The sequence below is a fragment of the Artemia franciscana genome, chromosome 12, assembly GCF_032884065.1.
Source record: "Artemia franciscana chromosome 12, ASM3288406v1, whole genome shotgun sequence".
Classification (NCBI taxonomy): domain Eukaryota; kingdom Metazoa; phylum Arthropoda; class Branchiopoda; order Anostraca; family Artemiidae; genus Artemia; species Artemia franciscana.
The window spans coordinates 4,209,967-4,225,981 of NC_088874.1; the positions used below are offsets into that span (position 1 = coordinate 4,209,967).

The 16,015-nt window shown below is 36.3% G+C and overlaps 2 protein-coding genes across 3 annotated transcripts in view; one reads left to right on the top strand and one right to left on the bottom strand.

Moving 5' to 3' along the window:
- The window catches only part of LOC136033596 (elongator complex protein 4-like), a 142,896-nt gene that overhangs the window by 37,758 nt on the left and 89,123 nt on the right, over positions 1-16,015 (bottom strand). The gene's annotated exons all lie outside the window — the stretch shown is intronic.
- LOC136033597 (carbonic anhydrase-like) overlaps positions 889-16,015 on the top strand; it is an 82,070-nt gene continuing 66,943 nt past the window's right edge. The window contains exons 1-2 of one of the 2 annotated variants that reach the window (XM_065714375.1): positions 889-1,015; positions 7,436-7,521. The gene's annotated coding sequence lies outside the window, so the exon portion shown is untranslated. The remainder of the gene's footprint in view (positions 1,016-7,435; positions 7,522-16,015) is intronic. The other variant, XM_065714377.1, reaches the window with a different exon arrangement.

A 16,015-nucleotide genomic window follows, 5' to 3' on the forward strand; every position in this document is an offset into this window, starting at 1 on the left:
CACTTTTTTGAAAAAAAAGGCACATTTTTAACACTCATAACTTTTAGCTGATAGCTTTAAATTGAATTAGTATTATATATTCCAAATTAATATAAATTGAGGAATAAATTATATGATTGAAATTGAAATTCAAAATTATAATATTGCAAATTATAAATTGAAGAATATAAAGACTTAATTCTTTTGATGGACAAATTGTTACCAAAAATCTTTTCCTAAAAGTTTTGGGTTACTATTACCACAAGTCGCTTTTTGCTTTTAGTTCATTACCACGGCCTGTTTGATTTCCTTACTACGAGTTATTTGACAAAAATAAGCAATTTATAGGGATTTTCCTGACTTTTCCCACAAAAGTAATTAATATAATAGTTGACGATAAGATAAAGATGTTGTTTTGAAGTAAAGTACTGTTTCTAAGTATTTAAACATTCTTAATAAAAATAAATAAATATTAAACTAAATTATAATCATATAAATACCGCCGTTGTGGTTTTACTGGCGAGGGGGGGGGGAGGAACAACTTTTTAATATTATAAAAAGAAAATATGCACATAATCATTTTTTGCCAAAATTACCAAATTATAATTTACTAATTTTACATAATAATCATATATAAGAAATTCAGGCTGCTATTGCTACCTTTCACTTGAAACATTTATAATCTTTTCACAGTATTTGTTCATAATTTAAAAAAATAACATCCCAACTTATCATCATTACAGAAGATTATGAAGGCTTCCAACGAATTTTTTTTTTTATAATTACCAGGTCAATGCTTATTTTAGGCCATACACGTACGCCCAGGACATAGTGTACATTGTACATGTAGGAATTGGTATTCATTGAGCTAATAGTTACAACAGAGGAGTTGTTCTTGATATAATTTTCAGGCTTTCAAGATGTAGAAACGGTTCTTCTGAGTTAATGAGTATTTTTCTAAGGTTCTCAGGATTAATTTTCTCAGTCTCCGGAAAGTGTAGCTCCAATAAGGATCTTTAAACCGGCAATTTCAAAGGTACATTCAAATTTTCTTTCAATGAAATCAAATATCTGGGTTTTTGTGAATAAAAATTTTTCTAAAATAAAATGACAACGTAGATTTTACCAAATTTGGAGAAAACAGCATTTTTATAATGTTTCACATGTCAAAATTAAAACCACTCTATAGGCTATTAATGATCCCCCTCAAATCTGGCACTTATATATAATTTTTCTTCGGAAGGCGGGGGGGGGGGGGCGGGCTATATTAATACAAAATTGCGAACTAATAAAAGTTCAAATAGAGATCAAATATTTTTCACTGTCTTCTAAAAGTCCTTTTAGAAGACAGTGAAAAATAGATACTAAAAGTTTTGAATATTTCGACCACACATATCAGTGATCAGCACATAAACTTAATTATTACAATTGAAACAAACGGAAACACAGTTGAAACAAACACGGAAACAACAAAAATTGAAACACTCAGCTAGGAGTTTCTATGACGGCTTCGTCATAGAAAGGCAGTGTGGTCTTAAAAAAAATACCTTAATCAGGTTTTATTTAATAATTCGAACAATAAGTGTCAATAAGTAAAAAACAGGATTTCGGGGGGGGGGGGCTCCCTTTTGTATCTCCTTGTCTCGATTACTTGGTAAAATGTGTTGCTGAGCTATGTCTTTCCGTTAAATAACGTTACAAATACATAACATACGTTAAATAAGTAGTTGAATTTTTACCTAGGCCTACATATAGGCCTTCATGAATGCACCCTCTTCATCAGTTTAAATTCACGAAGGAACGAAAAATGGCATCTTTTTAGTTACGATAAGAAGTCTTGAATAGAAGCAAAGGAGTTATAATGAGTTGGAGGAAGAGTTTGCTCTTGGGGACTGACTCCTCTTCTTTGGATATGTTTTACAAGACTAATATGCTAATATAGCGGAATAAAAATTGGAATTCCAATGAGTTGGAAAACAAATTACTATTCTAAAAGTAGAGGTTGCTAATAGGCCCCTATCCGATAAGAGTTGTAAACAAATATATAACGTAACTATAGCCTATACTTTGTACTCGAGGCTAAGAGGTTCAATGAAATTAGTCAGACCAGCCATAAAGATTATGTTTTCTCGTATAGAGAGATGAGATTGCTTGCTCCAATTCACAAAAAGATATCAGTTGAGCAGTTTCACTGTACACGAGGAAATATAATAGAAAAACAAACAAACAAAAAACAACTCTTTCTTCATAAGATGCAAAAAAATGTAGTCAACAGATTTTCAATGCGGTAAATTGCTTTTCCGCCACCCCCTCCCTAACGTTCAAATATATGACTCAAATTATATACATTCAATGCATTTTAACGTAGGTCAATTTTGTTTCTTCTTTATACCCTTAAATTGCCGAAATCAAGAAACGGAGAAATTCATTGAACATACAATTTGGGCAATATATTTGCACTTGGAGGGGTGGGGGGTAAGGGGCAGGGAAAGTGATTCACGCAACGAGAATTTGTTGAATATAATTTTAGGCATATTATTACGCAAGAATTGTTTTTTTTTTAAACATGTTTTCTAACGTTGAGTGGAGCTTCTAAACAGATGCCCGCAAAAATCTTAAGAGGCTATTAGCTTAATGATACTTACATAGATTAAGACTCGAGGGAAGCGGATGCAATTGGTACACGGGTTTATAATGGTGAATGGAATCTTGTGAAAAAGTTGGCGTTTTAATGCTTTGTATGAGCCGTATTATTTGTATGATTACCAATTCTCAAGAGCGAGGCGTTGCTCTCTCAGAAATCATGTGAACCAGGTGGCGCCTACCAAGCGTGGCGGAACTCTGCCAAGCGTTTTGAGGAATGTGCCAATCTTGACAGAGCTGTATGGCGAACGTGGCGTTCCCTGATGAACACTAGGTGGTGAAAAGTCAGCACCAACTTCCCTAAAGGTGCACAATTTAAGAAGAAGAACAGAAGAAATATTACTGTCGCCATGTTCTTTTATAGAAGTAAAATTACTTAAGTCTCCGATTGAAATTTTCCTGTCCTTACCGATAGAGCCGTTCCTAGGGTGGGTGGCACCCGGGTAAAAATTAATTACAATGCCCTCTTTCGACTCAAATATAAGTAAAAAAAAACGAATCATGGTGGAAAACTTGATCAAAGTGGGCTTACCTCCAGACACGGTGCTCCTGCCCCACCAGGATGCCTGGTGAAGCTGACCTGGTTGCCCCAGCCCCCTTTGAACGGATCTGCCTACTGAACAAAATGGGATTTTTGTTATGAGGTTTATATTCACTGCGCAAGTTTTAGTATACTATTTTTCGGCTCTCCTATGGTTTCCATCACTCCATCAGTCCATAGCTGAGGGTTAGTTCTATCGGTCCACCGAATTAAATTTTTGAAAATCGGGATGAATATTTCTTAGATTAAATAAACATTGAAAATTGGCTTGTTATAGCAGATTTTTTTTTTTTTTTTTTTTTTTTTTTTTTTTTTTTTTTTTTTTTAGCGAATTAGGATCATTCTATAAGAAAAAGTCTAAGTAATATAATCTTTTTGGCTCAACAAAGACCACATCCAGAATTTTGTTCAGTGGGATGGAGTATTTTTAAAGGGGGGAGGGTTACGAAAAAACTCCAAGAACCATCAAGAAATTGTTTATATACATTTTTCTCACGTTTTTACGAGTCCGAATTTTTTGTGGGGACACGGAGGGGGTTTAAGCCCCAATATTGCCTGGATATGGTCTTGGTCCCAGTGAATAGATATATCTGAAAATTATGACATTTGCAGGCTTGTCACAAATTCACTTTTTCAGGGCGAACATATAGTAAGTGCGACGGCACTAGACCCTTAAGGTCCAAACTGGCGGTTCTGACCTCCATTTCGTGGCCTTTCAGCCAAGAAGTGCAGTGAGAGGGGCTGGGGGCCAGCCATCCTGTGCTTTCACACACCTCTTCTTCTTATCTTCCCAAAATTTATCCAAGTGCCCATTTAGAGCTGGGTCAACTCTGGCTGAACTTACAGAGTCACGCCACTGATCCCTGTCCCAAACCAAATAGCCGGTCAAGCCAGGATTCGAACCCACGCCCCTAGGACAAAGGATTCCCAACCCAGCGCACCAACCACTAGACGCTACAACGGGGACATATACTAGGAAACATATACTTTAATTTTTATAACTGATAAAATACTACTACTACTACTACTATCCACAACTCACTGCAGCACCAATCCACCTGAGGCCAACACAGCTACGCACGCTTTTCCTCCATCCCAATATATTCAAATCATCTCTTTTTACACCCTCCTTGGAAGTTACCATCTCCCTTAAATCATTCCTTATGACATTCTTCCGCCCCAATCGGGGACGACCTGCTATTCGTTTGTCCGACAAGGGCAATCTTTGGTAGTCTGTCATCCTTCACCGCAGAACGTGCCCTAGCCATCTCAACCTTTCTCTCATTATAGACCTAGAAAGAGGGATTGAACCCTGCTTCTCTTTCAGCCTACTGTTTGAGATATGGTCAGTCAGTCGGGTACTCAAAAACAATCCGTAGGTAATTTCTCTGGCAAACATCTAGCAAATCTTCCTCCGTTTTTCGGAGCGTCCACGCCCCTGAACCATGCTTGACCACTATCATCATTGTAGCCTAAAATAATCCTGATTCCCAGGCTCATCTTCCTGTTAATCTAAACTTTTTTCAACTGTGAAAAATCACCCTGGGTCTTGGCTAATCTTTACTAAGAAGTCGCATTCTTATTTAGTAATAACAATACCTAGGTAAGTGAAGTTGTCCACTTAATCGATCTTCTTCTTACCCAACATCACAATTTCATCTTCACTTATTCCTACCCTCAGCGACTTAGTCCTCTTAATATTAATTTTCAAACCTATTCTTGCACCAGGAACTCGTACAAGTTCTAACAACTCATTAATTTTGCTAACACTTTCATCTAGAATGCTTAAATCATCAGCATATAATCTAAGTCCAAGAAAGTTTTTTCTTCCCATTTGATTCCGTGTTCTCCCATTGCCTTTGCTGTACTGCATAAGACAAAGTCCATCAAAGCAATGGACTGATAAATTAGATATAATTAGATATATATATATATATAAATTATATATTATTGCCTTGATAATTACTGCACTCACTCTTATCACCTTTCTTATACTAAAATTAATGTTTTCCTAAAATCGCTAGGTACTTCCTCTTTTTTCAAAATACTAATTCATAATCTTCCTTGATACTTTGCCATCGCTGTGCAGCATGGGAATACCGCAGAGAACAGTCCCTCATGTCGCACGACGAAAGCTTACCATGGAATCACATTTCAGATCACAAAAAACACCTACACAATAGGATTTAATTAAATAAGTGACATAAATGTGATTCTCCGCTTTGTAGCAATAGCTATTGGGGCTCTGAAAATTGATATCTCAGAGGACTCCGGAAGATACAGTGCCGTCATTGGTTAAAACTTATCATACTCTTTACAACCATCTGTGGGCAGAATAGATTGTCGGCCTTGGTATTATTACATGTTCCGCAGGAGACACTTGACTCCAGAATTTCAAGGAATTTAGTGAATTTCCAGCAGTGACAGAAGCAAGTTTTTCTTTTTGAAGTAGCATATACTTGGAATTATTATTTGAAACTCTAGTTACCTTACCAATTCATCATTTATTTAAGTTTTCATGAGGTTTTAATCAATGATATTTTAGGACGAAGCAATTCCTATTGTTAACGTATTTACGAATATATATAATTTTTGGTTCTAGGTGTTTACCCCCTCCCCAGACAAATACGCTTCAAAAATGTCCCCATGGAAAATAGCCCACCAGAAAATACTCCTCCCCCGTGGAAAATACCCCCTGCGGAAAATACATCCCCGGGAACCCCCCTCCCCCAGAAAGTACATCCTCGTTGAAAGGAAATCCCTTAAATTTACTCTCCACTAAAAATTCTCCCATATAGTCCCTTTCCCTGTAGGAAACTCCCGTAGAAAATGTCCTTGTGTTTTCCAATAACAAATGCTATAAGTAAGCAAAGGACAATTCCTTGTCCTTACCGGATTTTTGGGTGATTTTTCCACGAAGGCTATTTTCTGGAGGGGGTATTTTCCAGGGGACATATTTTGCACAGGAAGGTATCTTCCGCGGAGGTACTTTCCATGGGCAATATTTACCAGCAGGACAGACCCCGGCCATCATAATTGTTCTATCCTCCTTTATTAAATTATATATGTAATTTTGACATTATTGTCTTAATTACATAACCTTGCTTTCTCTTCAGCCCAAAAATAAAGTATAATTTCTTTATTTAGATTGTAGAAGTAACGGTACAGGAGGGGGGGACAGGGGTAAAACTGACATTATCTCTGGATGCTGAAAACCCTAGCTACGCCTTTGCTGAGAGGTCTTGAAACCAGATCACACTTGTGTCCTTCCTTTCGTCTGTTTAGCGAAAGAATTCAGTGCAAAAGATATAAAGGGTGCACTACAGACACTGCAGGTGGCACATCATCTGCCACTTCTAGCTATTTCAACGGATTAAAATCCCTTCAATTTGCAAAAACTAGCACGGCAATCAGTTATGGTGTTTATAAAAATTTTATAAGAAATAAATTAGATAGGAAATCTATAGGAAGATAGGAATCCTCTTCTGGAAATTAGATAGCTTTCGTTTCCCAGCTTTATTTGCAAGGCAGATGTAAGCTTTCCAAAAATGGTAAGCACTAAATTTATCTTTTGTGGTTATATTAAGTGGATTAAGTGAGCACTTAAGGAAAGTGTTGGCTATGTCATGATTGCATATCAACAACATGTTTCCATATGGATTAATATTATTTATGATAAACTGAACTGTAGGACCAGGTAAAGATTTTCCCCATTTCATGGCGATTGACAAATACCAAATGCCTAGCAAATAAAGATGTTTACCAAGGTTTAACATGCAATTGTAAAATTGCAAAAATACAAGCATATTATCAGTTTTTTGTGTGGTACTACGTGATCAATCTTATTTTAAACACTATTATATTTGTTCAATGTGCCTCCCAGGGGTCACCCACTCTCTCAAATCGTGTATACCTACTGGCACGGGCCACACGTAGTGGAACTGTGCTATATGGGGATAAAGAGGTGTAGCGTGGCAGAAGTGTTCCACTCGTACCGCTATAAGATATAAACTAGGTGACATGGAGTTGATGACCCCTCAAAGCCCGTGTAATCTCCAAGTTAAATAATCTTAAATCCTTGTGGATTTTCAAGTCATATTCCTAAATACACACCAAGGGAAAAACAGCTTATGCAAAAATATTATATATAGTCCACAAATTGTAGACTTCAGTTACGTGAACGAAGGCTTGAATCTGAGAGGGCAGGCTGTAAAGGCTACTGCAGAAACCCTAATTCAACTTGCAAAATTATTAATTTTCATTTTTAATTAGTTTGGATATCCAACTTGGGTTGCAGACCGTACACTGACCTCTTTTACAGATCTCTGTGTTCAAGACCTTAGCAGAAAACAATTTAGGTAAGTCTCTTTTGACCCTCTCTTTTTACCAATGGAGTATTTACTTAATTAGCTATTATTAAGGATTTTTCGCCTCCTGTCTGATGACAGAATTTAGCTTTTGCAGATAATCGTAAAACAGACATATTCCCATTAATTTTCTTTAGAAAATCATTTTTCTGGTTTAATTTGAACAGCTCCCCTCCAGCCATTTTTTTTACTGCTACTACAAGCTTGTTGTAGCTGTAAGCCACCCTCCCTTTGTGTAGCATGGATTTCTCGGGATTATTTGAAAAACAGTCAGAAATGAAAAAAAAAGAGCTTTTTAACTGAAAGTAAGGAGCGACATTAACACTTAAAATGAACAAAAACTACTCTGTATATGAGGGAGCTACCTCCATCCCTGAAAAAAAAATAAAAATTTCATTGTAGTGTTACTTCTACAATAAATTTAAATTAAAAACGGGCAAAGATTAATTTTAAAAAACAAAGTTTTTAAGAGGGAAGTAAAGAGTGAAGTTGAAACATAAAACGAACAAAAATTATTGCTTCACAGTCTATCTAACATATATCAATAAAACTAGTCAAATAAACCGAAGTCAATACTCAGAATTTCAGTCAAATACTGAAAACACAAAGCAATATAGGAGTTTTGGTACAGTAAAAACAAACCGATTAAGGACACTTTATAGCATAAGAATAAAGCATTTTATGATTGTTGCTTAATTTTTCTTTTCGTTTAAGATTGTTTATTACTCACTATTGGTATTATAGCTAGTGAGACCACAATGGTTTATTTGTACTAGTTTTATTGATACATGTTAGATAGGCTGTTTTCATGTTTTCAATTTTTGTTCGTTTCATGTTTCAACTTCGCTCTTTACTTCCCTCTTAAAAACTTTGTTTTTTAAATTAACTGTTGTAAGCTATTTGGATTATTGGTAACAAAATGGCTGTCTCACAGTTACGATTGAATGTGTTTTTGGAGAAAAACAAATTTGTGTTTTTTGTGTTTATGTGAATGTCAAGGAAAGAGGGGGATAGTTTCCCTACATCACGTTTGACTCTTAAAAGGGAACTGGAACTATACATTTCCAATCAAATGAGCTTCCTCTAAAGCTCACGCGACCACCTCTTTCATGAAACCTTATATGCCCTCATGCCATAGCTTACAATCCTTACCCCCAAACTTTGGGCGTTGGGTCAACCTCAAAGGCCTTGTTATGTGATCTTTGGACTAATTTTGAACAAATGGCCATCTCAAAATTTACATCGGATACGTTTGAGGAAACTACGACGTGAGAGTGGTAGCTGCCCTCCGGTCACTTTAACTCTTTAAAAGGGCACTAGAATTTCTGACTTCCGATTCAGTGAGCTCTCTCCAGAGTTGATGCAACAACCCTTCCCATTAAAACCCTATATACCCTTGGGGCGTAACTTGCAACACTTGCCCTGAGGGCTATGGGGGTGTCCTCCTCAAAGGCATAATTTCCAGAACCTTTCAACTAAACTGAACAAATGGCTATCTCAAAGTTTTGATTGGATGTGATTGGGGAAATAATGAGCTTGTTGGAGGGCTGGTTGTCCTCCAGTCACTTTTGACTATTATAGAGTGCACTAGCCCTTTCAGTTTTCAATCAAAAAAGCCCTTTTCGAAGTTTCTAAGACAACAAATGGCCATCTCAAAATTTATATCAGGTGTGCTTCGGGAAAATACGACGTGTGTGTGTGTGGGGGGGGAAGATATATACCCACCGATCACTTTGACTCTTAAGAAGGGCACTAGAACAACTGATTACCAATCCAATGAACCCCCTCCGAAGTTTGTACGACCATCCTTTTTATAAAAACCTTCTATGCCCCCTGGGTATAACTTAGAACCATTGCCCTGAGGACTGTGGGAGAGTTGTCACTTGTCATCCTCAAAGACCTAATTCCCGGGTCTTTCAACTACGCTGACCAAAATGGTTATTTCAAAAATTTTATTGATGTGTTTCGTGAAATTATTGGCTTTGGGGTGAGGCTATTTGCCCTCCAATCACTTTCGACTATTAAAAAGAGCTCTAGCCGTCTCAACTTCTAATCGAATGAGCTTTTTTTGAAGTTTCTGTGACAACTCCTGTACGGAGTGCCCTGGAAAAAGACAAATAATAATACATTGTGCCCACATCTTTACTTAGATATTAATCAGGGAGGGCAGGGAATACTTGCCCCTAATGTTGGAAAAAATTCCCCTCCCTTATTTACGTGATTTAACATCACTGCATCATTTGACGCTGAATGGTAACTATTATCCTTGTTAAACTTAGAATTAGAAATCAATGACAAAATATGAGAGCCCATAATGACAGCCCATTCTTAACAGAATATTAAGAATGGGCTGTTCAGCAGCAAAACTAATCAGCCCCCTTAATTCACATGCTTTTAACTCGGCAGTGTAAAGTAAACATAATCTTTACTTAAAGTCAGACTTACAAAAGTTCTGACCTGGCTAAGTAAGGAACCACCGTTGCCAACATTGGTGGAATAATAACATTTTAGCACACATGGCTTACAGCCATGGTAAACCATGGAATATTCGCCAAGGAACATAGGGATTTCTAGTGATAATCTTGTGATTCAAAAACATTTTTTTTTACTGGCTTGAAATTTTACACAAAAACAGAGGAGAAACAATAAGATTTTAAAAGGTGCTGCTATTGAACATTTTGCTTCTGAAACAATATGATTGGCTTGCTAAAATATGCCAAAAGCGAAACTAAAAAAAAATCAAAAGGATATATTTTATCATGATTATAGGAAAATAAAAAAGGAAAATAATTTCATAATAATGTCTTTTGTATTATTATGAATTTTCTCGGAATATTCAAAAAAGATGGAGAGATGCTGACGCTTACGCAGGAATTGTACTCGGGAGGGGAAGGGGGTAAAAAAAAACTTTATTTGATAATTTGTATAATAACAGCTTAGAATTTGGGGATTTCTAGGATTTTGGAGGACCTCTGTCCCTACGTCTGTGACAGAATGTATAATTTTATTTGTTCTTATTTTAAATTCTTTTTGCAACGCATCTGTTCTTGAAATCTTCATTCTGTTATAAATTTTTGGCGCATGGCTAAATATCATATTTCTGCTGGTCCACCAGAAAAGCCATAATTAAAGTTACAACTCTGTTTTTCATATGTAATTATTAGCATAATAAACTTGTGAGTTGCCTTAAAGCATACTTAAATGGGAGATACGACAACCAGATTAAGTTTATAAATTAAAATTACAGATTGGAAAAAGCTGATGTTCAACTGTTCATCTGAATATATTATATACACAAAATTTAGTTAGCTTATTGACAGGCTATGTGGATAGGCTAGTATATATATATATATATATATATATATATATATATATATATATATATATATATATATATATATATATATATATATATATATATATATATATATATATATATATAGATGAAAGCTGTATATTTCAAAGCTGATAAACATAAAGCCATACAAAACCTATAGAATGAAACTTTGCATAGAGACTGATACAAATAAATGCAACTTTATATTTACGGGTTTACTAACTTCTAAAATAAGATTACCTATTGACACTGTTTATTTAGGAGATGTTGGTTTAAGGATCCCTAGTGACAGCTCAACATTACCACTATTAAACGAAATTCCCCCTTAAATTTCGCCAATTCATTGCACCTAACTAGAAACGTCCCAATCCTTCCCCCAAAATACCGAATAGAGGATAGATTCGTAATCTAGATGAAAAATTAAAATCTTTCCAATAAAACGGTAGTAGACAACTGACTCGCACCCAAATCCAAATTCTTATACACTTAACTAGTAATTTTTAACAAATAATTCCCTTTACCAGAACTCTGTTTAGTTCTTGTATAGAAACCTAAACGGGTCGAAGCACTTTTACCAACTCCCCAACGCTGGGTCTCTTGGTCTTCTAGCGTACTTATTAAATCTCCAAGGCCACTTTCCCTAAGGCCTTGGTCAGTATTCTATCAAAAAGTTCGCGGAACTATAAGCAAAAGAATTTTGATAGTGGTTAATACATCAACAGAATTGGCATTTTATTTTGATCTCAAATGTATAAAATTCATTGAGTTTCATGTTACCCATCAAAAGCATCGAAGATTTACTTATATGTATTTTTGTTGCCTTTTTACTGGTCAGAAAAAACTACCAGCTGGTCGGCCGGTAACCCTCCTGGATGTGGCCTTGCTAAAAACCAACTTGCATTGTTTACTAGCCGAACGGAATTAGCCACGGAATATTTTCTTATGAAAAAAAATATTAATAAACAAGAATTTAATCCAGTGAATTAAAAAAAAGATAAGTATAGTGATTATTTCACTCCATCATAGAGATGAAAAAGCGGACAGAGATCAAATTCGCAAAATTTTGCGATGAAGTTCCGCCGTTAAGCCAGAGTTGCACTATTTTGAAATGGAAGAAATTGCAAAAACTACTGAGAATCCTGTGTTTGCAATTTTTTTCCATGTTTGTGAGCTGCATAAATAACAAGTCAAGGACAAATCGGCTTTCAATTTGTCATTCCTTTAAACTTTAAACTGCCGTTTTCCAAATTTTACCACAAAATGACACTGGTTGTAACGAGTTTCAAAACAGTAAAAAGAATATATTGATTCACAAAACATTGGTAAAAATAACCAGCAAGCCGATGAAACTGTCTTTTCTATGTCACTGAAAAATTATCGTATTTTTTCTGTTTTTTTTTTTTATCATTGGTCAAAGTATATTTGTATCTATATTCCGTTAAGAAGACATCATTGTAGTTATTTCTGTTATTGCGAAAAGTATTATTTTTCTTTTCCACCATATCACCACAATTTTGTCTGCATATCTGCTTTTGATTTTTACCACCAATACAATATCACATATATCTGCAAACAAACACATTGAAATGTCATATTCCGTAATTTCACAATTGGGGCCTACCTACTAGAACCGTACTTCTCCCCCCTCCCCGAAAAAAAAAATCCTTGATACTTCCCCAATTTGGGTCCCTAGCTTGTATGGTCAAAATAATATCACCCACAGCTTAGATACCAATACCAATACCTTAGATACCAATACAATACCAATACCAATACGATACCAATACCTCAGCTTTGATACCAATATTGGTATCTAAGCTGTGGTGACAGTTTCCTGTCTCCAGCCGCTAGGATCGCTACCACGCACTGTGTCCCAAAAATAAATCGAGTTTTCATAACCGTATTGGTATCTAAGCTGCGGGCTCGCCATGTAATTGATTTTTAGGCACATCTCTGATTATCTGGGCTAAGAATGTTTGGCCACTCTTAACACCTGCCAAAATATACTTGTTTCAACCAAAGATCTATAAACGTATGTAGACGTAACATTGATAAACTCGTGAGGCTGTGGAAATAGTGAGACGCAGAAGTATGCAGCTCTCATTTGGTTTGCTAGCCATTCTTCAAAACTTTTTAGCACAAGTAATGATACCCTAAAAGATACCCAATAGGGTGGCTGGCGTTTAAAAGGAAAATACCACGGGAAAAATACCCGGAATAAATACCAGTATATGTATATTAAACTGACAGTCCAAAGTTATTTGCTTTTTTTTTAGTAAAGTACAAATTACGTTCTGTTCTTGAAAAGGCGGGGGGATTGTCGTCCCTACTCCTGTTAAATTCTGCTCGGAGTGAGCTCGACTAGGGTATCTATTGAAACTTCTGTTCGTATCGGGTTTAAATCATTTATTAATGGTGATTGGTGGTAGTTTTACACTTGGCAGAAAAGAAATGCTAACTCATAGAATTTGACAACGCTTTCGTCCGTAAAAACTTAAACAATAAGAATTATTTGGTTTCTAAAGCCAACTATCCTTTCAATTGAAGGCTAAACCTTCTCAAACTTTTTGGTACCATATATTTTGAACTGAATTTTGGTGATTTTTTGCCAAAATTTATCTTTTCTTGTTTTTTTCTTCTTTTTTTTTTAATTTGGCACCCGCTACTGCCAAAAATTGCAGAACTTCATACGAAAGTCTTTTCAACAAAAAATGAATGGCGTTTAATTTCTTCTAAATTTTTAAGATACTTATGGTGTATAACTTTCCTTGATTCCTCCTCTTTTTAACTTTCCTTGGCATTTCTCAACGAAACAAAAAAAAAACAAGAGCTAAGAGCTCATATGACACTTGTGACGAGGTCAGAAGAGCCATGAGCCAAGAGCTCATATGGCATGAGCTCTGGCAAAATTCCAAGATTCAATAAATTGATTTAAAAGGATAATAGTGGCTTAATGCCAGTCGGATTTAAATAAGAGCTCTGAGACACGAGGTCCTTCTAAATATCAAAATTCATTAAGATCCGATCGCCCACTCGTACGTTAAAAATATCTCATGTTTCCAGATCTCCCTTCAGTCCCCCCCCCCAGATGGTCGAATCGGGGAAAAAGACTTTATCAAGTTAATTTGTGCAGGTCCCTGACATACCTACCAATTTTCATCGTCCTAGCACGTCCAGAAGCACCGAACTCACGAAAGCACTGCCTCCCCCCCCCCGAACTCCCCCAAAAAGAGCAAGTCCAGTCCGGTTGCGTCAATCACGTATCTACGACGTTTGCTTATTCTACCCACCAAGTTTAATCCCGATCTCTCCTCTCTAAGCATTTTTCAAGATTTCCAGTTTCCCCCTCCAACTCCCCCCAATGTCATCAGATCTGGTCGGGATTTAAAATAAATCTCTGAGACATGAAGTTCTTCTAAATATCAAGTTTCATTAGGATTCAGTCACCCGTTCGTAAGTTAAAAATGCCTCATTTTTTCTAATTTTTCTGAATTACCAAATTAGGCCCCCCTCCCCTTCTCCTCCAAAGAGAGTTGGATCTGCTCCAGTTATGTCAATCACATATCTAGGACTTGTGCTTATTCTTCCCACCAAGTTTCATCCTGATCTCTTCACTCTAAGCGTTTTCCAATATTTCTGGTTCCCCCCTCCAACTCCCCCCAATGATCCTGGATCCAGTCGGGATTTAAAACAAGATAATAAGTTACGAGGTCCTTTTAAATATCAAATTTTCTTAAGATCCGATCACTCCTTCGTAAGTTAAAAATACCTCATTTTTTCTAATTTTTCAGAATTAACTCTCTTCCTCCAACTCCGCCAAACAGAGTGGATCCATTCTGGTTATTTCGATCCATATCTAGGACCTGTTCTTATTTTTCCCACCAAATTTCATCCCGATCCCTCCACTCTAAGCATTTTCCAAGATTTCAGGTCTCCACCTCCAACTCTCCCCACTGTCACCAAATCCGGTGGGGATTTAAAATAAAAGCTCTGAGAGATGGTATTCTTCTAAATGGCAAATCAAACAGTTCGTGGTAACGAACGGTAGTAAGGAGCGACCCGGCTCAATAGTAACCAAAACTCTAAAAAATGGGATTTTGATACCAATAGCTACATTAAAAAGGATCACATTTTAATGCTGATTTTAAATACAGAAGTTTCGTCAAGCTTAGTCTTACCCATCAAAAGTTACAAGCCTGAGAAAATTTGCCTTATTTTAGAAAATAGGGGAAACAACCCCTAAAAGTCATAGAATCTTAACGAAAATCACAACATCAGATTCAGTGTATCAGAGAACCCTATTATAGAAGTTTCATGATCCTATCTACAAAAATGTGGAATTTTGTATTATTTGCCAGAAGGCATATCACGGATGCGTGTTTATTTGTTTTTTGTTGTTTTTTTTTCTAGGGGTGATCGTATCGACCCAGTGGTCCTAGCATCTTACGAGAGGGCTCATTCTAACGGAAATTGAAAGTTCTAGTGCCCTTTTTAAGCGACCAAAAAAATTCAAGGGCACCTAGGCCCCCTCCCACGCTAATTATTTTCCCAAAGTCACCGGATCAAAATTTTGAGATAGGCATTTTATTCGGCGTAGTCGAAAAACCTTATAACTATGTCTTTGGGGACGACTTACTCCCTCATAGTCCCCGTGGGAGGGACTACAAGTTACAAACTGTGACCAGTGCTTACATATAGAAATTGTGATTGAGAAGTGTATAGACGTTTTCAGGGGGATTTTGTGGTTGGGGGAGGGGTTGAGAAGAGGGAGATACGTTGGGGGAACTTTCCATGGAGGAATTTGTCATGGGGGAAGAAAATTTCCATGAAGGTAGCGCAGGATTTTCTAGCATTATTTAAAAAAAAAAAACAATGAAAAATAAATACGAAAAAGTTTTTCAACTTAAAATAAGGAGCAGCATTAAAACTTAAAACGAACAGAAATTATTACGCATATGAGGGGCTCACCTCCTCCTAATATCTCGCTCTTTACGCTAAAGTATTTCTAGTAATTTCAGCTATTTATTCTACAGCTTTTGTGATTCAGGGGTCATTCTTAAGAAATTGGGACAACATTCAAGCTTTAGTGTAAAGAGCGAGGTACTGACGAGGGGGTGAACCCCTTCATATACGTAATAAAAACATGAG